The sequence below is a fragment of the Pleurodeles waltl genome, chromosome 1_2 (assembly GCF_031143425.1).
Source record: "Pleurodeles waltl isolate 20211129_DDA chromosome 1_2, aPleWal1.hap1.20221129, whole genome shotgun sequence".
Classification (NCBI taxonomy): domain Eukaryota; kingdom Metazoa; phylum Chordata; class Amphibia; order Caudata; family Salamandridae; genus Pleurodeles; species Pleurodeles waltl.
This window is the reverse complement of record NC_090437.1, coordinates 384,191,157-384,217,132: the sequence shown is the minus strand read 5'-3', so window position 1 is coordinate 384,217,132 and position 25,976 is coordinate 384,191,157.

The following is a 25,976-nucleotide window of genomic DNA, read 5'->3' as shown; positions in this document are numbered from 1 at the left end:
AGCAGGGTCATGATACCGTTGGCGGTCTTGGGTCGACCGCCGGACCGGAGTGCGCAGACTCCAGCCCGTCGGTCATGACCGCCGTGGCTGTCGGAGTGGGGAAGTGGCGGTCGGTCGCGGCGGTGACCGCCGCGGTCAGAATGCCATTTTTAATACCGCCGGTCTGTTCGCGGTCCGACCGCCGCCTCTCCGCCGACCGCCAAGGTCAGAATGAGGGCCAGAGTGTAAAGCATTCAAATATCACAAAACAGTAATTAAATAAAACTCAGGAAACAGTTTAAAAATCCAAAACCAATTTATAAAAATAGATTATATTTTTATCTTTAAAATGACACCAAAACGAATAAAATCGGATAAGGGGAACCGGAGATATGAATTTGAAAAGAATTATTCTTTTTTTTAGCGCCTAGAAACAAAAAGCGCCAATCGGGTCATCTGGTTGCACCTTGACCGGGGCAAAGTCAAAGTTTCAGGCCGACCGCGATGGAGCCCTGCTCGGCTACAGGGCGCGGGAGGCCTCGGTTAAAATGTTACCTTCACACTTAGTCTTTTTTTCGAAGATTTTCTTCAGCGGGATGAACCTGCCAGTCCAATCCGACCTCCTGGAGCCCTTCTCCGGATACGCGATGCTGGAATCCTCGGTGGAGATTTTTACCTTCGGACTTAGTCGTTTTTTCGAGGTGAAAATCCTTCGACCGGGGTAAACCTGGATCTTGATCCGACGTCCATGGAGCCCTTCTCGGATACGATGGCTGGGAGGTCCCGGTCAACTTTTTACCTTCGGACTTAGTCTCTTTTTCGGAGGTTTTTCTTTACCGGGACGAACCAGCAAATCAGGCCGGGTTGCGGTTGAGGCAAGCCGGCTAGAGTTGCCGCGGCGGGTCGGTCCCTCTATGGAGCTTTTTTACAAAAATTCTCCAAACTTCTCCAAACTTCTGGGGCTTCTCCCAGATGTCCTTTTAAGGTTCTTTTGGGGTCCACAGCTCACCCCAAGGGTCCAGAAGTTCTGAGATGGTCCCTGGGGGGTGCGGACTACAACTCCCAGAATGCACCTGGCGCAAACTCCTTTTTGGCCACTGGACAGTGGTCAGCTGGTCGCTTTCTTCAGGAGTTGGTGCAGGGGACTCTGGATAGCAATTTTTCACCTGTAGCAAACAGGGAGTCCCTCCTTGAACCAGTTGAAGCCAGGCAAATTCCTTCTTGTGGTGCAGCCCAAGTGTGCAGCTGGTGCAGTCCTTCTGAGTGCAGGTTCCAGGTGCAGGCCAGGGGTCCAGCAGGGCAGTCCTTCTTCTCCTTTGGTTCTTCCTTGTTGGAATCTGATGGGGATCTGAGGTGTGGGTGCAGGTCTGCCAGTTTTATCATTGCTCCTGGGTGAAAAGCAGGGGGGTCCTGGTTCTCCAATCAGGTGCAGGGTCATTCCCCCTGTGATGACCACTGTGTGGCAAAAATCAATCCCCGGAGGCAACATTCTCTAAAAATCCATCATGGCTGAATCTGATTTTTGGAGGTTACATCTGGCTGAGCCCACCCACTGGTGTGGCTAAAAATCATAAACACACCCCTCTCCTGCCCTCTCCTAATCTAATCAAGGGGGCACCTAGTTGTCTGGGGTTGCAGGATGTGGGGGTGTTGCTGGTTGCTCCAAATGTCCTTCTCTGTCTTTGAAGACCAGTTTGGCAGCCCTCCCCCTTCCTGCCTCACCATCTGCTGAGGGGAGATTCCCTCCCACAGGCACATTCCTTTGTGTGAAGCCAGGCCACTTCACACCTCGTCAAGGCAGCTTGGCCAAGCTTGCTAGAGCTGGCCAATCAGAGCACAGCAGCAAAAACAATGCAGGGCTGAAATGGGCAACTTTTCAGGTAAAGTTTAAAACTCTTTTACTGAACAAGATATATTAAATCCAACAACTGGAAGTTGTGGGATTTATTACAACAATTAATTTGATACCAAACTCTTGGTATGCATCATTTAAGGTGACTTTAAAAATTAAAATAAAGTCTCCCCATTCTAGCCTATGAAGGCCATTTACTACAATGAGGGGAAAACGAATTTGGCTGTTTTTACCTCACCAGGGCTTATAAAACAATTTTTATAAGGTCCCTGCTTATAGTTACATGGCACCCAGCCCTAGGGGCACATAGGGCACACCTTAGGGGTGACTTATATGTAAAAATAAGGTAGTTTAAGACTTTGGAACTACTTTTAATTCCAAAGTCGAATTTGCATATAACTTTAATTTAAAAGCAGCCAGCAAGGCAGGCCTGCCTTTAAAATGACACTGGGCACCTCAGCAGTGCACCTATGGGTGCACTACCTATGCTGTGGTCCCTAAACCTACATGCCCTACCATATACTAGGGACTTATAGGTAGGCTAATTTAGCCAATTATAATTAGCCTAATTTGCATATCCATTTTACACAGAGCACTGGCCCTGGGACTGGTAAGCAGTACCCAGGGCACAGCCAAGAGTCAGTAACCACCAGTATCTGTCCAGAAAGTGTGGGGGTGACCAGGGCAAAAAGGAGGACTTTCCTACACTGCCCCCCCCCAGATGAAAGGTGATGGGTACTAACCTACACCCTGGTAGTCCTCATCAGCTAAGTGGAAAAACCTGGAAAGGCCATCTGCATTGGCATGGGCAGTCCCAGGTCTGTTCTCCACTGTGAAGTCCATCCCCTGTAGGGAAATGGACCACCTTAACAGTTTTGGGTTCTCCCCCCTCATCTGCATCAACCATCTGAGAGGTCTGTGGTCAGTTTGTACACGGAAGTGAGTGCCAAACAAGTAAGGCCTCAACTTCTTCAGGGACCAGACCACAGCAAAGGCCTCCCTCTCAATGGCACTCCATCTTTTCTCTCTGGGGAGTAGTCGCCTGCTGATGAAGGCAACTGGTTGATCTTGGCCCTCTTCATTAACTTGTGCTAACACTGCCCCAATCCCTTCCTCTGAAGCATCTGTTTGCACTATAAACTCCTTGCTATAGTCAGGGGCCAGTAACACTGGTGCTGAACACATAGCCTGTTTTAGGGTGTCAAAAGCTTTCTGACACTCTGGGGTCCAAATGACCTTCTTGGGCTGTTTCTTGGAGGTAAGCTCAGTCAGAGGGGCCACTATGGTCCCATAATTCTGAACAAACCTCCGGTAGTACCCAGTCAGGCCAAGAAAGGCCCTGACCTGAGTCTGGGTTTTAGGAGCCTCCCAATCCAGGATAGTCTGGATCTTGGGCTGGAGAGGTTGTACATGGCCTCCACCAACAAGGTGGCCCAGGTACACAACTGAGCTTTGCCCTATCTGGCACTTGCTTGCCTTGATAGTCAGGCCTGCTTGAAGCAGGGCCTGAAGCACTTCCTTCAGGTGGACCAGGTGGTCCTCCCAGGTGGAACTAAATACAGCTATATCATCCAGATAAGCTGCACTGAAAGATTCCAACCCAGACAGGACTCTATTCACCAACCGTTGGAAGGTGGCAGGAGCATTTTTCAGGCCAAAGGGCATCACCTTGAACTGAAAGTGGCCCTCTGGTGTGGAAAATGCTGACCTCTCCTTAGCTCCTGGACTTAAGGCAATCTGCCAGTATCCTGAGGTCAGATCAAACGTGCTCATGAATTTGGCAGTCCCCAACCTATCAATGAGCTCATCAGCTCTAGGTATGGGGTGAGCATCAGTCCTAGTGACTGCGTTTAGACCTCTGTAGTCCACACAAAATCTCAATTCTTTCTTCCCACCTTGGGGATTAGGTTTGGGCACCAGTACCACTGGACTGGACCAAGGACTGTCAGAGGGCTCAATTACCTTGAGCTCCAACATCTTAGCCACTTCAGCCTTGATGTTGGCCTTGACCTGGTCAGACAGCCTATACAGCTTGATCTTGACAGGCAAGCTGTCACCAGTGTCAATGTCATGGACACACCAATTGGTGAGTCCAGGGGTCAGGGAGAACAGACTAGCAAACTGTTCCAAAACTTGTTTGCAGTCTTTTTGTTGCTGGTCTGTCAACTTGGGAGAGAGTACCACTCCCTCTACTGACCCATCTTGTGCATTTGAGGACAGGAGGTCTGGCAGAGGTTCACTCTCCTCCTCCTTCCCTTCATCAGTGACCATCAGCATGGTCATGTCTGCCCTGACCTGGTGGGGTTTCAGCCTGTTAACATGCAGGATCCTATGAGGATTCCTGGGGGTGCCAAGGTCCACCAAGTAGGTGACCTCACCTTTTTTCTCTAGGATTGGATAGGGCCCAGTCCATTTGGCCTGTAGTGCCCTAGGAGCCAGGGGCTCCAAAACCCACACCAGCTGTCCTGGGTGATACTCAGGCATGGTAGCCTTCTGATCATGCCAGAGCTTCATGAGCTCCTGGCTGGCCTCCAGGTTTCTGCTTGCCTTCTTCATGTACTCAGCCATGCGTGACCGCAGGCCCAGCACATAATCTAGCACATTCTCCTTGGACTCTCTGAGAGGCTTTTCCCAAGACTCTCTCACCAAGCACAATGGGCCTCTTACAGGGTGCCCAAACAGTAACTCAAAGGGGCTGAATCCCACCCCCTTCTGTGGCACCTCTCTGTAGGCAAACAGCAGGCATGGGAGGAGAACATCCCATCTCCTCCTGAGTTTGTCAGACAAACCCATGATCATGCCCTTCAGGGTCTTATTAAATCTTTCCACCAGACCATTGGTCTGTGGATGATAGGGGGTGGTGAACTTATAAGTAACACCACACTCATCCCACATGGCTTTCAGATAGGCTGACATAAAGTTTGTGCCCCTATCTGAGACCACCTCCTTTGGGAACCCAACTCTGGTGAACACACCAAGTAGGGCCCTAGCCACTGTGGGAGCAGTGACTGTCCGGAGGGGTATTGCCTCTGGGTACCTGGTGGCATGGTCCACAACCACCAAAATGTACCTGTTACCTGAGGCAGTTGGTGGGTCTAGGGGACCAACAATGTCAATCCCCACCCGCTCAAAGGGAGTCCCAACCACTGGCAGTGGTATCAAGGGAGCCTTTGGCTTGCCACCTGTCTTGCCACTGGCTTGGCAGGTGACACAGGAGCTGCAAAACTCCTTGACTTTTCCTGACATTTGGGGCCAATAAAAATGGTTGACCAGCCTGTTCCAGGTCTTGGTCTGTCCCAAATGTCCAGCTAAGGGGATATCATGGCTTAAGGTAAGGAGGAATTCTCTATACTTCTGGGGGACCACTACTCTCCTGGTGGCCCCTGGTTTGAGGGCCCTTGCCTCAGTGTAGAGAACTCCATCCTCCCAGTAAACCTTGTGGGTCCCACTGGTATCCCCTTGTTCTTGCCTGGCAGCAGTCTGCCTCAGGCCCTCAAGAGTGGGACACTCTCTTTGTCCCTGGCACAACTCTTCTCTGGTGGGCCCACCTGCCCCTTGCAGTTCTGCCAAGTCAGGCAGAGCTTGCAGGGGAAGTGTCCCTCCCTCAGAGGTCAGATCCTCCCCCTCAGGGTTGGATTCCTCCTGACCCTCTGTACTTGTAGGGGCTGGCACGCCAGTCCCAGTGCCCTTTCTCTTCTTCCTGGAGGCTTGGCCCATGGTTCCAGGGTCCAAGTGTCCAGCACTTCCCTGTTGTGCTGCCTGTGACCTGGTCACAGCACACACCCATTCAGGGAGATCCAGCATCTGTGCATGGACCCTTCTCTCCACCTCTGACCATTCAGATGCTTCAAGATCATTTCCCAGCAGACACTCTACTGGGAGGGCAGGAGCTACAGCTACCTTCTTAGGGCCAGTCACACCTCCCCATTCCAGACTCACCATGGCCATGGGATGGAGTTTGGTTCTGCTATCTGCATAAATCACTTGGTGGAAGACACCAGGTAAGATCTGTTCTGGAGAAACCAGATTCTCTGTGACCATGGTCACACTGGCTCCTGTATCTCTCAGAGCCTCCACCTCAGTCCCATTGACTTTAGGCCTCTGCCTATACCTCTCCATGATGGGAGGTAAGGTGGCCATAGTTGCAATGTCCACCCCACCCACGGATACTAAGGTGACCTCTGTGTACCCTGATCCCATCCCTGTGCCAACTTCCACCCCCAACCCTACACTATCAATCCCCTGGGATTGCCCACCAGTGGGGGGCTTCTTGGAGCAGATAGCATCTCCTCTTTTGTGTCCAGGTTGATGACACTCAAAACACTTGCCGGCCTTAGCAAGCTCCTGAAACTTTCCTGCTTTAGCAGGATCATAATTCTTTCCCTGATACCCTTTCCCCTTAGAAGTGGAATGGCTCGGGGCTCCCCCACCCTGAGAAGTTTTTGGGGACTCTTGTGAGGACTCCTTGGACTTTTTATCATCTTTCCCTTGGTTCTTCCCCTGAGAAGAACCATGTCCTCCCTTTTTCTGATCACCCCCTGGGTGTTTCTGGTTAACCCTAGTTCTTAACCAGTCATCTGCTGCCTCCCCCAGCTCTCTGGGGTTGGTAAACTTAGAGTCAACTAGAAACTGGCAGAGCTTCTCTTGGACACAATTGGTTAGAAGGTGCTCCCTCATAATCAAATTGTACAGCCCCTCAAAGGTACTTACCTTGTTGCCCTGTATCCAGCCCTCTAGTGCTTTTACTGAAATGTCCACAAAGTCCACCCAGGACTGGATGCTTGTCTTTTGGGTGTCCCTAAACTTGAGCCTATACTGCTCTGGGGTCAGACCAAACTTTTTAGTCAAGCATCTCTTCATACTGGGGTATGAGTCTGCCTCCTCCCCCCTCAAGGTTAGGAGCCTATCCCTCCCAGAGTTGGGAACCAACTCTCAAAGAAGTGAACCCCAGTACTGAGGCTTGACTCTCCTCATCTGGAGGGCCCTCTCAAAGGCCCCCAGCCACTTATCTATATCATCCCCCTCTACATAGGCAGGAACCACCCCTTTGGGTAATCTGGGGAAAAAAAACCCACCCAGGGACACCTCAGCTTCTTTGTCGCTGCCACCATCTCTTTTCTCTTCCCTTGCCCACTTTTTCTTTTCTAGGGCCAGCTTCTCTGCCTCCAAAGCTATGAATGCTAGCTGGGCCTCCAGCTCTCTTTCCCTGAGGGACAGGTTCTCTCCTCCTGAAGGGACCCCCTTCCCCCAACCAGCTTTGGGTCTGCCCCTAGTGACTGTATGTAATGAGGACCGGTCTTCCTCATCCTCACTTAGGCTCAGATGCCCTCCCTCCCCTGAGTGGTTGGAGCTAGCATCCTCCCCTTCTTCTCCCTCCTCTGGAACTTCTTCTGAGTCTACCTCTTGGGCCTCAGCCCATGCTGTCAGGGATTTGACCAGGACATGCTTCCTGAGGTCAGTGGTTGCAGGCAACCCTCTTTCAGTACACAACCCCCTAAGCTGGACTACTGTCATTGTGGGTAGGCTAGCCAGATCAAGCTCCATGGTTCCCTAGTTTTGTGTCAACAAAAACTTTTTGCAAAAATTGGAAACAAGAATTTAGAAAAATCACAAAAATTCAATAATTGAAATTAATCCAAATTAAAAATTAAAAACAATTTTTGCACTAGGACAATTTAAAGGATTTTTAATTTGTTTTACTTAAAACTGTAACGTGATACTGAATGCAAGTACAGGATCCCACCACTGCTCACCAAAAATGTTGGAAAATGGGTTATTGGTAAGGGCAGGTAGGTACCTACACTTAGCAATAGGCCACTAACCTCCACTAAGGTCCAGTTAGGTCTCAGTAAATTAACCCCAGCTCAACCCTTGGTAGCTTGGCAACGAGCGTCAAGGCTTAACTTAGGAGACAGAGTGTAAAGCATTCAAATATCACAAAACAGTAATTAAATAAAACACAGGAAACAGTTTAAAAATCCAAAACCAATTTATAAAAATAGATTATATTTTTATCTTTAAAATGACACCAAAACAAATAAAATCGGATAAGGGGAACCGGAGATATGAATTTTTAAAGAATTTTTTTTTTTTTAGCGCCTAGAAACAAAAAGCGCCCATCGGGTCATCTGGTTGCACCTTGACCGGGGCAAAGTCAAAGTTTCAGGCCGACCGCGATGGAGCCCTGCTCGGCTACAGGGCGCGGGAGGCCTCGGTTAAAATGTTACCTTCACACTTAGTCTTTTTTTCGAAGATTTTCTTCAGCGGGACGAACCTGCCAGTCCAATCTGACCTCCTGGAGCCCTTCTCCGGATACGCGATGCTGGAATCCTCGGTGGAGATTTTTACCTTCGGACTTAGTCGTTTTTTCGAGGTAAAAATCCTTCGACCGGGGTAAACCTGGATCTTGATCCGACGTCCATGGAGCCCTTCTCGGATACGATGGCTGGGAGGTCCCGGTCAACTTTTTACCTTCGGACTTAGTCTCTTTTTCGGAGGTTTTTCTTTACCGGGACGAACCAGCAAATCAGGCCGGGTCGCGGTTGAGGCAAGCCGGCTAGAGTTGCCGCGGCGGGTCGGTCCCTCTATGGAGCTTTTTTACAAAAATTCTCCAAACTTCTCCAAACTTCTGGGGCTTCTCCCAGATGTCCTTTTAAGGTTCTTTTGGGGTCCACAGCTCACCCCAAGGGTCTAGAAGTTCAGAGATGGTCCTTGGGGGGTGCGGACTACAACTCCCAGAATGCACCTGGCGCAAACTTCTTTTTGGCCACTGGACAGTGGTCAGCTGGTCGCTTTCTTCAGGAGTTGGTGCAGGGGACTCTGGATAGCAATTTGTCACCTGTAGCAAACAGGGAGTCCCTCCTTGAACCAGTTGAAGCCAGGCAAAGTCCTTCTTGTGGTGAAGCCCAAGTGTGCAGCTGGTGCAGTTCTTCTGAGTGCAGGTTCCAGGTGCAGGCCAGGGGTCCAGCAGGGCAGTCCTTCTTCTCCTTTGGTTCTTCCTTGTTGGAATCTCATGGGGATCTGAGGTGTAGGTGCAGGTCTGCCAGTTTTATCCTTGCTCCTGGGTGAAAAGCAGGGGGGTCCTGGTTCTCCAATCAGGTGCAGGGTCATTCCCCCTGTGATGACCACTTCCTGGGAAGTGTGGCAAAAATCAATCCCAGGAGGCAACATTCTCTAAAAATCCATCATGGCTGAATCTGATTTTTGGAGGTTACATCTGGCTGAGCCCACCCACTGGTGTGGCTACAAATCATAAACACACCCCTCTCCTGCCCTCTCCTAATCTAATCAAGGGGGCACCTAGTTGTCTGGGGTTGCGGGATGTGGGGGTGTTGCTGGTTGCTCCAAATGTCCTTCTCTGTCTTTGAAGACCAGTTTGGCAGCCCTCCCCCTTCCTGCCTCACCATCTGCTGAGGGGAGATTCCCTCCCACAGGCACATTCCTTTGTGTGAAGCCAGGCCACTTCACACCTCATCAAGGCAGCTTGGCCAAGCTTGCTAGAGCTGGCCAATCAGAGCACAGCAGCAAAAACAATGCAGGGCTGAAATGGGCAACTTTTCAGGTAAAGTTTAAAACTCTTTTACTGAACAAGATATATTAAATCCCACTACTGGAAGTTGTGGGATTTATTACAACAATTAATTTGATACCAAACTCTTGGTATGCATCATTGAAGGTGACTTTAAAAATTAAAATAAAGTCTCCCCATTCTAGTCTATGAAGGCCATTTACTACAATGAGGGGAAAACGAATTTGGCTGTTTTTACCTCACCAGGGCTTATAAAACAATTTTTATAAGGTCCCTGCTTATAGTTACATGGCACCCAGCCCTAGGGGCACATAGGGCACACCTTAGGGGTGACTTATATGTAAAAATAAGGTAGTTTAAGACTTTGGAACTACTTTTAATTCCAAAGTCGAATTTGCATATAACTTTAATTTAAAAGCAGCCAGCAAGGCAGGCCTGCCTTTAAAATGACACTGGGCACCTCAGCAGTGCACCTATGGGTGCACTACCTATGCTGTGGTCCCTAAACCTACATGCCCTACCATATACTAGGGACTTATAGGTAGGCTAATTTAGCCAATTATAATTAGCCTAATTTGCATATCCATTTTACACAGAGCACTGGCCCTGGGACTGGTAAGCAGTACCCAGGGCACAGCCAAGAGTCAGTAACCACCAGTATCTGTCCAAAAAGTGTGGGGGTGACCAGGGCAAAAAGGAGGACTTTCCTACAAAGGGCAAGGCCACAGGCTAAGACAGGAACAAACACTCCCCTTAATGTGCATGTAGGTTGGGCTGCACATCTCGGGCTGGCCAAACACACAAGTGCACTGGGCTCTCTGCAGCCCAGCAACACAGTTGACAGGCTGTAGAGACCAGGCACAGGCTCCCAGTCTGCTTGGGAGCTCCGTGGCTGGGTGCTCCCAGCCGATCTGAACTACTGTCAGCAGCGTTTGGATTGGCAGAAGGGCAAGCTGGGAGCCTGTGCCTGTAGTGCAGGGGAGGAACGGCATAGCTGCAGCGGCAATGAAGCAGGTAAGTGATTTAAAAAAACATATTTTTAAATAATTCGCCTCCCCACACCTCCCTCTGCTCTGTCCTGCCCCAACAAAGCCTTGTGAGCTGCTCCTGATATAAACTACATATCCCACCCATACAGGCCTGACTGTCCACCCCTCAGAAGCCTTTTAGTCACCAGAACAGTTTATCTTTATAATAAAATAGGGATGAGGGCTCGCATATCCAGTCATCGTGCCTTCCCTCCACCTCTAAACTATTAACATTCTTTCTGCCCCATGTCAAACTTTCGCTCACAGAAATGTTAAGAAAATATGTAATTTTAACCAATGTTTGATGTTTGCAGAGCTTTCTGCGTAAGTGTTAGACCTGGCAGCCTTAGGGTGGTCTTTCCCCCAACATTTTGTCTACATCTTTTACTTTCTGATGTTGTTTTTGCTGGCTTTAGGACTCTGGACACTTTACCACTGCGAACCAGTGCTAAAGTGCATGTGCTCTCTCCCCTCTAAACACAGTAACATTGGCTTATTTCCAATTGGCATAATTATATAAGTCCCTAGTAAAGTGAACTACATATGCACAGGGCCTGTAAATTAAGTGCTACTTATGGCCTTTTTTTTTATTCTGACTCGCATGAGTTGAGCAGATGCGGATGGATACAGGTGTTAGCGGTCCCTTATTTAGAAGGTGGAAGTCTTCTTGTGAGTTGCTGTGGAGTCTATTTTTGAAACCTGTTGTAATATTTTACAACACTGAGTCCTGATGATTGTCTGACAGACCTCTGACTGCTACCACAGACCGAAACGTCGACATTAACTTATTGATTGAAAGACCATGATATTGCTCAGCAGGACTGTGGAAAGAGGAGGGTTATAACCCCATCCTGGATCTTCTTTTGGGATACAATCGTATGATCTAGGGGGGTTATATACAGTGTTGTTGTTTATGGGATGGACATTTGTTGTATTTTTGTAAATTGTTTGAACTTCGTGAATCCTATTGAATAATATATTGGATTTGAACAGTACAGAGTTGCCTTATTCATTCATTGAAGACTAGATCTCATGCACACAGATGATATCTAAACAATTCCTCTAGGAGCAATTTTAAGTGTGACTTATGGTCTTACAGCACTGAATGTGCCAACCACATAAGAAGCCCTTTAACCATGTCCCAGGCCTGCCACTGCAGAGCCTGTGTGTGTCGTTTTATACTGCCCTGTGAACATGGGAAAATACCCTTTTTGACATGCCCCAGCCTTACCTTTTTCTACATATAGTCATCTCCCTAAGGTAGGCCATGGGAAACGAAGAGGGCAGGGTGCAATGTATTTAAAAAGAAGGATATGTACTTTTCAGTTGTTCATCTCCTGGTAGTGAAAAAGTCCCAAAGTCGTTTTTCATTGCAGCAAGGCCTAGCTGTCCCATAGGGTAACATTGGGATTACCTTATTAAATCTCATCAGTGTAATTCACAATCTGGAAAAGATAAACAATTCGGTCATGGTGTCTCTAGAATCACAATTAAAAATCACAATTTATGGTGAAGTGAGATTATTTTAAATTAGAATTCTGAGAATGCCACTTTTATAAAGTTGGCATTTTCTTACTTTAGCAATTTTGTGCCTGCGGGATGTCTCTCATCACTTGTCTGGGGTGGGTGACAGCTGGCCTTGTGTATTCCCCCTAGACAGGCACACACAATAGGAGCATAGGTCTATCTTGATGTGCCTAAATGGATCATCCTGGTAGACTATAAGGTAGGAGCTGGCCACAGCCTCTCTTACACCTGCATAGGCTGTGTCCTGTCCCCACATAAAAGGCTGCATAAGCCCTTCTGTGCACTTCAAGGACCTGTAATTGAAGTCTCCCCCATTTCAAATACCCAACTGTATATAAGTACTCAACCTCTGACACTGCCAACACAGTACACCTCTGGGCCTGTGACTACTCTGCTAGGAAGAAGGATTGCTGTGCTGCTGAAGGACTGCCACTCTGATTGACTGCTTCTTTGTTGGACTCCTGCCTTGCTGTGCTGCCTGCTGTTCCCCTGCCTGGGTGAGAAGGAATGGACCTGCATCACTTCAACCCAGAGTAACTCCAAGGTTAGCTGGCTGGCCTCCATATCTGAAGGCTCAGAGACATTAAAGACATCCAACCACTCTTCTTCTGCACCTGAACTCTACAATCTGTGAGTCTGCCCTGCCAAGTGGTGCCACAGCAGTCCTGAATCTTTGGAAGTGGGCCTGAGGTGTTGGCTCCAGCGAAACTGACACATCCTCTGCTTCTGGAGCTGAATAGGAGCACTTCCGCTGTTGCTTGGAACAGAACCACCACATCTCCTTTTGAACTGCCACTTCGATGCTTTTCCTGGTGCAAGGTTCTCACATCCCTGTCCATGGCAGCCTTGACGATTATGCTGAATGCCTGCATTGAGGCCTCTGTGCTCTTCTAAATTGATGCATTGCCTCAACTGCACAATTCGTCCTCAACACCAATCTTCAAATCACAAGCCCTGCTGCCTGGATCATCAACATAGATGAAACAGGAAATCACATCTTAACTCCCCTGCATTTTGGAGCCAATGCATCATTGCTGTTGCATGGAAAAAAATCAACACATCACCTCTACTGCATGGTTGGGAACCGACACAATACTCCGCCACCAGGATTTATGATACTTTGGTTCAGTGGGTCCAACTGGATCCCTGCAGCCGGCTCCCGCTCCTTTGCAGTCAGTCTGAACATTTGTGTTCGTCCTGATCCAGTGCAACAAGATATTCCTGGTTGCCACTTCATTCTTCTAAGCTCTATTAAATATGGTACCTAGGTACCCAGGGCATTGGGGTTCCAGAAGATCCTTATGGGCTGCAGCATTTCTTTTGCCATCCATAAGGAGCTCATACAAACCTTTCTTCAGGACTGCCACTGCAGCCTGAGTGAAATAGTGCACACACTATTTCACAGCCATTTTCCACTGCAGTAAGTAACTTAGAAGTCACCTATATGTCTAACCTTCATTTACTGAAGGCTAGGTGCAAAGTTACTGTCTGTGAGGGCACCCTTGCACTGGCAAAGGTGCCCCCACATTTTCCAGGGCCAATTCCCCGGACTTTGTGAATGCGGGGATACCATTATAAGCGTGCACTACATATATGTCAATACATATATGTAACATCACAATGGTACCTCCGAATATGGCCATGTGAGGTGTCTAAGATCATGGAATGGCCCCCAATCCAAATCTGGTATTGGGGGGCCAATCCCATGCATCCTGGGGACTCTGCCATGGACCCTCATTGCTGCCAAACTAGCTCTCTGAGGTTTCACCTGCAGCCCCAGCTGCTGCCACCTCACAGACAGGTTTCCGCCCTCCTTGGGATTGAGCAGCTCAATCCTAGGAAGGCAGAACAATGCATTTCCTTTAGGAGAGGGGTGTTACAACCTCACCCATTGGAAATAGGTGTGACAGGCACAGGAGGGTTATCCTCCCAGAGCCTCTGGCTGAGTGACCACTCCCCTGTCTATCACCACCCCAGGGGTGGTGTCCAGAGTTCCTCCAGAGTGTCTCTGGCATTAGCCACCTTGGACTCCAAGGTGTGGGGACCCTCTGGGAGCATCTGAGAGGCCAGTGCCAGCAGGTGATGTCAGATACCCCTCCTGATAGGTGCATACCTGGGTAGGTAGCCAATCCCCCTCTCAGGGCTATTTGGGGTCTCTCCTCTGGGTGTTTCCTAGGATTTGGTGTGCAAGACTCTACCAGGACTCCTCTGCTTCAGCATTCAGTTACAGCGGTTCCTGGAGCAGTTTGCGGTTGATCGGATGGTCAATCCGATGAACCGCAGACTGCTCCAGGAACCGCAGTAACTGCAACAAAGTATCCAGGACGACTCCTGTGACCTGCAACTTCAGCTCCATTCAGCATTTGCAACAGTTTCCAATGTGTGCACGCTCTGAGGACTGCCTCTCCTGATGACGAGCGTGCTCCCTGGAACACAGGTGGTGGACCAAAGTGACCCAGACTGTCTAAAGGCCCAGCTGTCCAAATATGGTGGCGGTAAGAGCTTTCCTCCCCGTGCTGCAACAGTACCCCTGTGCACTGCGTCTTCTGCAGCTCCTTGGGCTTCTGTGCACTTCTTCCAAAAGTTCTTCATGCATAGTGTAGCGCAGGTCCCCAGCACTTCATCCTGTGACGCACAGCTCCCTGAGTTGTTTTCCAGCAGCGTGGTGTAGTGCTGCAATGACCGCACTTTGCATCTTCTTTGTCCCCGTGTTCTGGGACTACCGTGGGTGCTGCTTGGTCTTCTAAGGGCTCTCTGAAGTGCTGAGAGCCCCCTCTGTCTCCTCAGTCCGAGTTGAGACCCTCAGATCCCTTGTGGGTCCAGGCAGCTCCCCTTTGAAGCAAACCGCATACTTGCTTGAACCAAGGCTTGTTGGTGGAATCCAGTGACGCAAACAGCCTGTATCCAACAACTCGACGTGGGACATCTCTTGCACCAAGCAGGAACCCACAGCTATCTTCTTTGGTGTATTTCTGTACTTTTCTTCTAATCGGAGAATTCCCTATTGCACCTTCTTCCAGGTTGGCAGGGGTTCCTGTTATTCCTGGACTCTTCTTTGACTTCTGGACTTGGTCTCTTCTCTCCACAGGTCTTCAGGGCCAGGAATCCATCGGTTGTTGCTTGCAGTCTTGCTTGGTTTCTGCATACTTCTTCGTAACGACTTGTAGTGTATTCTGAGGAAACTTGCTGTACTTTAATCCTGCTTTCCTGGTCTCTGGGGTGGGGCACTTTACTTACTTTTGGTGTTTTCCTGCACTCCTAGCGCCCCTCTACACACTACACTTGCCTAGAGGGGAATTCAACATTCCAATTCCACTATTTTAGTATATGGTTTGTGTTGCGCCTAGGCCCACTGCAATCCATTGTATTTTCTACTGTTTGCACTACTCTATGACTGTTTACTTACCTGAATTTGGTTACTAGTGTTTATATTGTGTATAATACTTACCTCCAGATGGAGTATTGCCTCTAAGATATTTTTGGCCTTGTGTCACTAAAATAAATACCTTTATTTTTGGCAACACTGAGTATTGTCTTTTATTGTGTATAAGTACTGTGTAACTATAGCGGTATTGCAGGAGCTTTGCTTGTCTCCTAGTTCAGCATTGGCTGCTCTGCTACAGCTACCCCTAGACAACCTAAGCTGCTGGAACTCTGCCTACATTTCACTAATAAGGGATAACTGGACCTGGTATAAGTTGTAAGTACCTTAGGTACCCACCATAAACAAGTCCAGTCTCCTACAACGCTAACACTATTACCCGATGCACAATGCACAACACTGCCTAGCACCCATTTCCCCTGGCAATTTAACACTTACATTTTTGGGGGTTCATGTCTATCATGCGGAGAATGACCTAATAGGAGGGCAATTTTGTAAGTACATTGTCTGCTTTGAGAATGTGTAGCCCCTGTGGACCATCATTATCATCCAAGAGGCAGATTGCTATCTCGAAAATGTTCACTTCCCATGGTTGCTATATTTCTTCTCAGCAATCTCTGTGGTAGTCAGTAGCGTTTTTATCCAGGGATCTCCAGTCCCAAATGACTGCACTGATATGGAGTACAGGAAGTTGCGGGACAGCGATCTCCAAACTGTTTTCCCATCTAACAGACAGTGAGCTGGGGACCCTGAACTATGAGCTTTATTATGGGGCTGCCCAACTCCAATGGTTGGTACGCTGGCTGGACAGGATTGTAGTCAGGAACTAGGAACATAGATTCCTAGACCAAATGTGAGTCGTGTGTTGGAATGGCTATTGGGGTCGCGGTGTTGGATGGCATACACTCAAGATCTCTCTAAGGGCAGGCAGACTGCATGCCCCAGGCTAAAGGTAGGGAGCTGCTGAGAGCTCTAGCAAGGCTCGAGCCGGATGTCTGGCTCTGCCTCATCATGAGATCCAGTTGGAATCAAGAGCAATTAACCAGCCAAGCTTTCATGAGTCTTCTGCCTACGTGCCTACCACCTTGTACCTTCAATGTGTCTTTACCGCTACAGCGGTTGACTTTGATACTAGGGGACCAGGTTCGAGTCTCAGCATCAGTTTCTGTGATTCTGGGCATACCACTTAGGGGCTGATTATAATTTATGCGGTCAGAAGACCGCCAGACTTGTGGTGGCAGTCCCACCACCATGGCTCTGACGGTCCGACTGCCACATTGCGAGATTGGCAGGCAGACCCGCCAACCTACTGCCATACCTGCCAGGATCAAAGATCCTGATGGGCTGATGGTGGTCCTGGATGTAATCAGCCAGGGCGGTGCTGAACTCAGCGCCACCATGCTGGTTACAACCTTATTCTCCACCTGCCTTTTCATGGCAGTCTCAACACCATGAAAAGGCTGGCAGAGAATAAGTGCAGGGAGCCACAGGGTGCACCCTGCATGCAGCAGCATTGCCACAGGCTTAATTATGAGCTGGGAACAATGCTGCTGCACCTTTAACACTGGGCCTTGGTTTCCCACTGGTCAGCCCAGTGGGAAAGTTGTAATGGGGTCGGTGGGGAGACTGCCAGCACCATGTTGGCCTCCTCATTGGAAGTTTGGTTGAGGGATGTTTCCATCTGCCAAACTCCTAATGACCCCATTAATCTCCATGTGCCTACAAAAATAGATGATTACCTTTTATAATATAACTGGAGCTTCTGGTTGAGTTTGAATTATGTAAAACTGCAGAAAAATGCACAAAGAGGTAAAAACAAATCCTTGACATAAAGAAAGGTAAATAGATACCCATAGATCCATAAATAGTGTCTTCCCCCACTTAAAATGTGTGATTTTGCGCAAATATTTTCTTTCACCAAAACTCTTGTCTTCATTAATGCATACTTTTTTCATATTTGAAAAGGCTTTGGGCCTGTTTACGACTTTGGCATATGGAATACAATGTCACAAATGTGACAGATATTCTGTCTGCCCTAATTGCGATCTCCATAGGATATAATGGAATCGTAATACGGCAGACGGGATATCAGTCATGTTTGTGATGCAGTAACCCATCCGCCAAGTTCATAACCAGGCCCTTTATCATATTTTGTGTGATGTTTGCTTACATAGGAAACATTTTCAGGGCCCAGCGCCTGCATGGTCTCTACGATTTGAGCCATATCCTTGGTTCGGTTATCCCTGTTAATTTGTTGGCTCACCCACCTCTTCTCCAGATCTCATGTAATAGGTGCTGCTGGGCTGCGGGGAATGATGGTTGCTGTATAATATACTCTCCTGGATAGAGGCAGGGCTGGCCGTATGAGGGATCTATTTACAGACAAGAAGCTTAGAACATTTGAAGATTTGGCAGAAGCCAATGGGTTGGCACCTGGTAATTTTCTCCTGTACTACACACTCATGCATCATCTTTGCCTGACTTAAAATAGAACGCATGATGCACCAGAATCCTCCTACTTGCTGCTGTTCCTTCCTCTGCATGGCCAGGGTGACATGTGAATAAAATGTGCTGCACAAAGGTGGGGCCTGCACCTCCCCCTACTGAAAATAAAATGCAATGTTGAACAAGAACTGACAGATGCCAAATGGGCGCAGTGTTTAAATTCAGTCAAGAGTATCTCTTCCAATACATACCTAAAATATCTGCTATTTATCTACCTGCAATGCACCCAGTTAACTCCCCAGGGGAGAGGCTGCATGTCCTGGGCACCTGTTATGAATGTCCAAGATGTACGGAGGGGGAATCTGACTTCTACATCATGGTGTGGCTGTACTCAACTATCAGTGTTTATTGGGATGGATTGTTGGAGAGTATATCTGACATAGTGAGTTTGCAGGCACCCCAAGAGGCTACACATTTCTTGCTAGGGCTGACCACATATACAAAAAGTCAAAAAGCATGAACAGGTTTATTGCTCTTGTCCCCATACTCACCAAACTTTGTATAGCCATGTCCTTGAAGTCCCCCTTGGCACCACAGATTGGAAGTTGGCTTAGTGGCCTAAGGAAGAGGATGCATGTTGAGAGTGATGCATTGTTTAAAATAATTGTAGTTAAAGTGTAGTCCATAACACCTGTAAATTGGTAAGGGTGCCTGAAAGAAGTGAAGACCAAGTTAGATGAAAGACCACCCTGAGATGTGTCATGGGTGGTGGGATAAATTGACTGTGCTAGTGGTGCCCACAATTGTACCACACTTAGATACCTGTTGTTCTTGCCAGGAGCTATCCCATTATACCCCTCAAGTCACTTGCTAAATTAGTGCTAGCCACAACAAGTGACCTGTACATATCTCTCAACCCCTCACTCAACTGTGATCCACGTGTCCCGTTTTGACTATCATATGTTGATATACATTTTTTATTAAGTATGTAGAACATTGTTTACATGGACTTTCATTTAGATGTACTGTGCTGCACTGTGTTAATAGATATGTGTTGTTACAAGTGAGCTCGTAAGACATGTTGTCATGTAATGTCACTGTCATGCATGTTGAAAATTAAAAATGAAATGCTGTGAAAAAAAGGTAGGAGAAAAGGAGGCAGATTTGGCTTGGATATCGTTTGTGGAGAAATTTATAAATTTGATAAAAGTTAGAAAGGCCTCAGTGCAAACTACTCCAAAAAGCAAAGAAATGGCTCAGGGACATCAGAGGTTAATTTAATAAATCTTGTGTTTTGCAATGTTTCGTTATTTTTTTACATCTTATTTGACAGGTTGTGGGGTGTATTAAGTGTTGGGTGGGTACAGTGGTCACAATTATTTTTATTAATTTGAAATACTAAAATCTAAATTAGGAAAATATGTGTAATTATTTTTTTCTCAAGGAAATAAGGTATCTTTAAAATAAATTCGTAATTCACTTTTGTGTTTTTAAAAGTAGTGTTTTTAGTATTATTATCCTTTTGCTAAACAGGTTGCAGTGTGTACTGGGGATTAGATCGGTCCTTTGTTTGTATTTTATTAAAAAACAATTTAATTAAGCTTAATCATGTGCTGTAAAAGTATTTTTAAATGCCATTTAATTTTTTTTTTTTTTAAACAAATGGATTAAAGCATGATATTTCTACCTATATAACTATTATTACCTTTAAAACACGAGTACATTAATTAGGATTTTCACATCTCGGTTTTAAATGTATGTATGCATAATATTTTCAATTATGATTTATTTTGTTTTTGAAAACTTTATTAATCCCTAAAATTAGTTTGAAATAATACATATTTAATTACATCCCATCTAATATCTAAAACATCCTATAATAGCATATGAAAAGCTTAATTGTAAAAAAAAAAAAAAATTCACATTTTTATAAACTACTTGAATAACAGCAGTTTGAATACTAAATATCAGCTCATCCATAAGTGCATTTTCAACTATGTTTGTGAGATAACAAGCAAAATAAATAATTAGATCCACCGACTATATGCACTTTCTTCAATTGAAGCGGATAAGACTAACAATAACAAATCATACTTCCTCCCCATTTATGCACTTTTCCTAATACTTTAATTGTTGGAGCAAAAGTAGGAATCTAGACTCCCACTGCAAGATTTGCACTTTCTCCTTGTGAGACTGGATATTAAATGAGACCCCCCTGCCCCTGAGTGTATGCACTTTCCTATGTGCTTGTATGATTGGCGTTAGAATAGTATATCCGGCCCTCATTATATACACACTTTCCTCAATATTTGTAACATTGGATCAAAAATAATGAATCAGGCTGCCCGATTTACGTACTTTCCCCCACTGATTCCGGGTTTGGAGAAAGGAAAATCAGCCCCCCACGATATATACTTTCTCCAATCCTTTTGGGATTGGATTTTGAATACTAAAATTGACCCTCCATCATACAATATATGTACTTACACCAACATTGAACTGGAGTTAGAACAACCAATGAGCCTCCCTAGAAAATACTCCTTTCTTAATATTCTTGTGATTAGAATTAGAACAGTAAATCAGGCCCCCAGAACTCACACTTCTCCCAGTGATTGGGCTATTGGACTAGAACAGGCCCCTTAAGATATGCACTTTTTCTCTCTGATTGTGGGTTTGGATTTTATTTGTGAAATCTGTTCCCCCATAATACATGCCTTTGCATTAATGATTTTGAGATTGAAGGTGAAGTTTTACTTTTATCAAGGTTTTGGGTTTATGCAATCCATTTTAAAACGAATTTCTAAGTGTATTCAATAGTTAGTAAATATGTTTAAAGCATTGTAAAAATGTAATAAATATATATAAAAATGTCAAAAATGTTAATGAGAAATGCAAATGCAATTTATATAACCTTTAAAAGTTATCTGTTGAGGTTAAAAATGTATTTACTACATTAGTTATTTGGTTGTTTTAAAATATTATTTCAAATACTTTAGTATAAATACAATATTTGTAAAACTTAATACATATGTATAGCTACAAAAAGTTTTTTTATTTCTTTTTTATAAATAGTTTTTTGTTTAAATATTATTGTATTCTATTTTAGCCATATATTTTCAATATATCATATTAATATTTATGTATATTTATGCTTGTTTTCATGTTTAGTATCTTAATCAAATGAATGTTAATTTCCTTGCAACAAAGTTAGATTTTTTTCATTAAAACATGTCCATTTGCATTTTACTGTAGGGATTTTTTATTTTTTACAATTTTTGATATGTTTTACTAGTCTGTGTTATTAAATATTGAAGCTACATCCAATTATTTTGTCGGTCTACTTTAAATTTAAAAATGCTATATTTTCATTTTCAATATTTTATAGTGGATATGTTTTATTCCTACATTTTAATGATAATATATTTGTTGCAGATTTTCCATTTACATTCAAGTGAGAGGCCATCCATATTTTGTCCTACATTATTTATGCCACAGTATTTTTGTATTGCAATATTTTTGTCACCAACAAACGGCAGGGCTGAAACAAAATGTGAATTACACTTTTAACAAATCTATGGCTTTAAGATGCAGACTTTTGTCACAACTCTGTATCAATGATGAAAAGATAAGGGTTAGCGTCTAACCTCTACTAGCAGAGGTGTGAGCTGGGATGGAAGTTGAATAATGTCCACTAATTATTGGACCCTTATGGTACACTACCCATTGGGGGAAAGGTCCTGAAAAAAAGGCTAAACATGCAGAAATGTATGCTTTACATATTGGTTTTGGATGTTGTGCCTCATTTCGAAGTAAAATATTGGACCAGGAGCTATTTACAGCTCCCCGGTTATCAGCATTTGGTAGATGTGGAGAATCCCTAAACCTCTGTGGCCCATTTGTAATCGGAACTCTGCAGGCTGTAAGTTGTGTCACAATGTCAATGATACTTCAGCAAAGCAATAGCTGACCCAAAGACACCTTATATATTAATAACATTTCTGGAAGCTCTCTAAAGCTGAATCTGGGCCTCTCCTAGAAAAGAGGAAAGAGAGTTATTTTCTACGTGGTAGATGCTTTGGTAAAAATAGCATGGACCATATTTGAGCAGTTAATTATGCAAGTGTCACTCATAATTAAAAAGTTGCGAAAATGGGTTCAAAACCAAAATTCCTTGGGTCCCTTTAGCATCTAGATCACATACAACCGTATTATAAGAAGACAGAGCACTTGAATATTCTGCTTATTCATTAATTGCTCCACAAAACATAACCTGTTGATTTACAACAGTTTATTTCTAGCTGATGTGACAGACTACACAGCAACAGAGGCCACGAGCCACATTATCACAATTGCCTAGGGTGGGCTTTGCCTACTTTGGGGCATTTTAGTATTGTAAAATGAGCTTCAGACACTTGTGTGACACCTTCTGTAATGCAGTTCTTGCTGGCAGGGACGATCTCAAGGGTTCCCTCATTTGCATAGGGGCATTGGCAAATGCAAGTGGTGTTCTCTTTTGTCTACACCTTTTTACAGACGTTGTCTTAATGTCTAGGAGGTTTGATGGATCCCCTAGAATGAACCCCGCCGCGGGCAGAAGTCATTCACTGCACCTACTTGCAGTGCCGTTCCTGTGTTCCTTGAAAAGGTGCGAAGGTTTGCGACTTGCACTGGGAAAGGTGGACTGACTGTTTGGAACAGCCACCCTACGTTTTATTAATACTCTCCCCCCTGGAAAGCCAAGAGTTGGCTGCTGCACTGGGGCAGCACATTCATTATTGTAAGGCCCACTGATCTGGTGTGCACCCAGAACAAGCAACTGAAGGAGCATCACAGCAGACCAAGGCTTTGGGCCCTAGCTATATATAACATGGGCCCTGGTCGCCATGACCAAGTACTATGAAATGCACTACTAATTATTCAGCATCATGTAGGTGAAGAAATGTCCACTGTTTACCACCTCAAACCACCCACAAAAGGCATATGCATCCAAACGCAACCCATTAAAGAGCATTCTTCCATTTAGAGTGCATTTATTTGTATAGATTTACATTACTGATAAGTTTGGAATAGTTAAATTATTTTCAAAAGGAAGACGATCACGTAGCTCTTTGAGTAGCTCCTCTAACAGCGCCAACGTTATGCAAATTACTTGGAATCATGCAAAAGTATTTAAAAGTTCAGATGGATAATAAATTAATTCTGACTGAAGAAGCAAATTATACCATTGCAGCCGCGGAATTTGCCTGAGAAATAGAAGGCAACAGCAGGAATTCTATATTTGTGTATACATGTATTAACTGTGGAGGAAAGCTAACTTTTCATTCCCTGAATTATGTTAATGAGAACGTTAGCATTTGATGACAAATGTAAATGGAATTATTGTGCTTAGGGAAGCAGTACCGTTTTAATTGCCACAGCAGTCAGTTGTGCAACAGAACGGTGACACTGGACAAATAAGTACTTATCAAGTTCTCTTACCAATTTTCTTTGAGGTTTGCAAGATTCAGGTACAAATATTCAAACTGCGAGTTTCTATTACAGTGGGACTATTAAACCGGTAGAACTTAATGAATCTCGAGATTTAGGGCCAGATGTAGGTAGGTTTCATTTTGCGAGTTGCAAATTGCGAGTACAAGCAACTCGCAATTTGCAACTCGCAAAATGAAATGCAGAAAGTTGTCTCAGACACCTTCTGCGACTCGCTATGGAGTTGCAAAGACCCACCTCATGAATATTAATGAGGTGGGTCGCAGTTTGCGACCCCATAGCGAGTCTAGGCACTCACAGGGATGGTGGCCTGCTGGAGACAGCAGACCACTGTTAACACGTCCCTTTATGCCAATTTTAGACACATTAGGACTCGTTTTAGGCCAATGAATCTTTTGACCCAGTGGTGAGACACCGTAGGACGAGATAACTGATCAATATGTCGAGTAGTATGTCAATAATATCACCAATATTTATCACCACAATATACTTTACTTTGGATAAAGACATGGATTAAGCTGTCGGCGCAACCATGACCTTTCATCCATGAATAACCACACCCTCTGATAGAATTTTATGAATTTTTATTCCCTATTGATTACAATCTACTAGTAGAAGTGTCAATCTCAAAACCAAAAAGCATAAGAGCATAATCACAACGTGGCAACTATAATAAGATCTCACTAATGCAAGAATCACGAACATTAGAATATAACATATCGTAAACATAGATTAGAACACAGAAAATATAATGCAATCTCAGTTTAGCATAGCACAATGTCCGTTTCGTCTATAAGTGTCAGTCAGATGATTACCTAGTCTAACCACTAATTAGCATCAGCATGTTGGACTTCATGCAAAATAATTTAGAACACCAATTTAGAAAACATCTAGCTTATGGCCTCTATTAAAAAATACAGCAGTTGGTACCTAGAAAGAAAAATTGTAATTTACATTGTCATAATTACCCTCCAGTAATGGGTCAGCACACAGGATCAGTCTTCGTCTTCAGGACCTCAGTCAGATCGCCTTCAGTCTGGCTTCATCTAAGACACATGGGACACTTCCCTCATAAGGAGGAGAAGTGTAAGGGCAGTCTATGGGCAATGATAATTTTATTAAGTCTCAAATCACCAAACAGAGTGACAGAGTTTCTGGATGAAATCGATAGCATTCCCTAACTAGTTCTAAAGTCCCTTCTGTGACATGAGTTTTTATCCCTTTTCGTAACCCCTTCCCCAAAAATTCTATTGGTCATTTACTATACCCCACTATCTTTAACCTATCAAATTATACATTAGGTAATTCCAATTGTCACCCCCACGATAATTTACAACACTTTGATGGGTCTTCATAATTGAAGTCTTCGGAGGTGGCACATCCTGGAATAGTTCATCATTTTGGCACGTTCCTCGGGTCACAAGTTCTTCGGTCCACGGTTAAATGTCCTTGAATATTTCTTTTAGTCTAGTTTGTTGCAAATAGTATAATAATCTAATAATCCATACAGAAACAGCTATCATACGGATGGGAACAAAATCTTTATAGTTACATGGAACGAAGAACAGAACAAATGCAGGGTCATGGCCCTTTGTGAGTCAGGACACTGAAAAACAGAGAAAAATGCTTTAATATGAGAACTAGGCAGCTAAATCCGCAGCTCACGCTAACTTAAGGCCTATGGGTTTAATGCAATATTGTAAACGCCAATATAAGCTCGATTAATTATGATGCAAACAATCAATTTTCATAACTAACATTAGTTCGTACACAAAATGGTATTTCTACGTTTCATTGACATAGTTCGAATGCACATAAAGGAAATTACTATTCATTGTCATTTCCTATGCGGCATTTGTTAGGCATTTATATAAGCATTACACTTCTAATAATTGATACGTTCAAACTACGCTCTCTCACCACCATGTCTGTGACTGCTTTTAAATAAAGCCGTTTTTTTTTTCTTTTTGCAGCCCGTTTTCCTTAAAGGAAAACGAGCTGCAAAAAGAAAAAATACCGAAACCATTTCGTTTCGTTTTTTTTCAGAGTAGGCAGTGGTCCGTAGGACCACTGCCTGCTCTGAAAAATACTTTTTTGTGGCATTCACAAAGGGGAAGGGGTCCCATGGGGACCCCTTCTCTTTTGCGAATGAGTTACCATCCACTTCAAGTGGATGGTAACTGCGAGTTGGTTTGTGACCGCTTTTGCGGTCACAAAGCAACTCAACATCGCAATGCAGTCGCAAATAAGAAGGGAACACCCCTTCCTATTTGCGAGTCAGAATCACATTTTGCGAGTCGGTACCGACTCGCAAAATGTGACTCTGCATCGCGTAAGGCCTTTTGCGCCTCGCAAACTGCATTTTTTGCAGTTTGCGAGGCGCAAAGGGCTTGCTACATCTGGCCCTTAGTGCTTTCTGTTTTAGAACCTCGACTCACTTTTTGGAAGGTCAAACTTTTGCAACCCACCTAGCTTTAATGGAAATGAGGCAAGGGCTTCTTTAATGTAACTAATGTATTGTATGGTAGTGCACTGTCATTTACAGACAGCAGATTTTACATTGAAGTGGCCACTAAGGGGCCGATAACGAACTTGGTGTTCTGAGGACCGCCAAACCCGCTGTGGTGGTCAGACTGCTGCACTCCTGGAGGTCCAACCACCAGATGACAATCCTGGTGGTAGGTCCGCCAGGAGACCGCCACCACCATCAGGATCATGGATTACAACGGGTTGGTGGTGGTCGGAGTC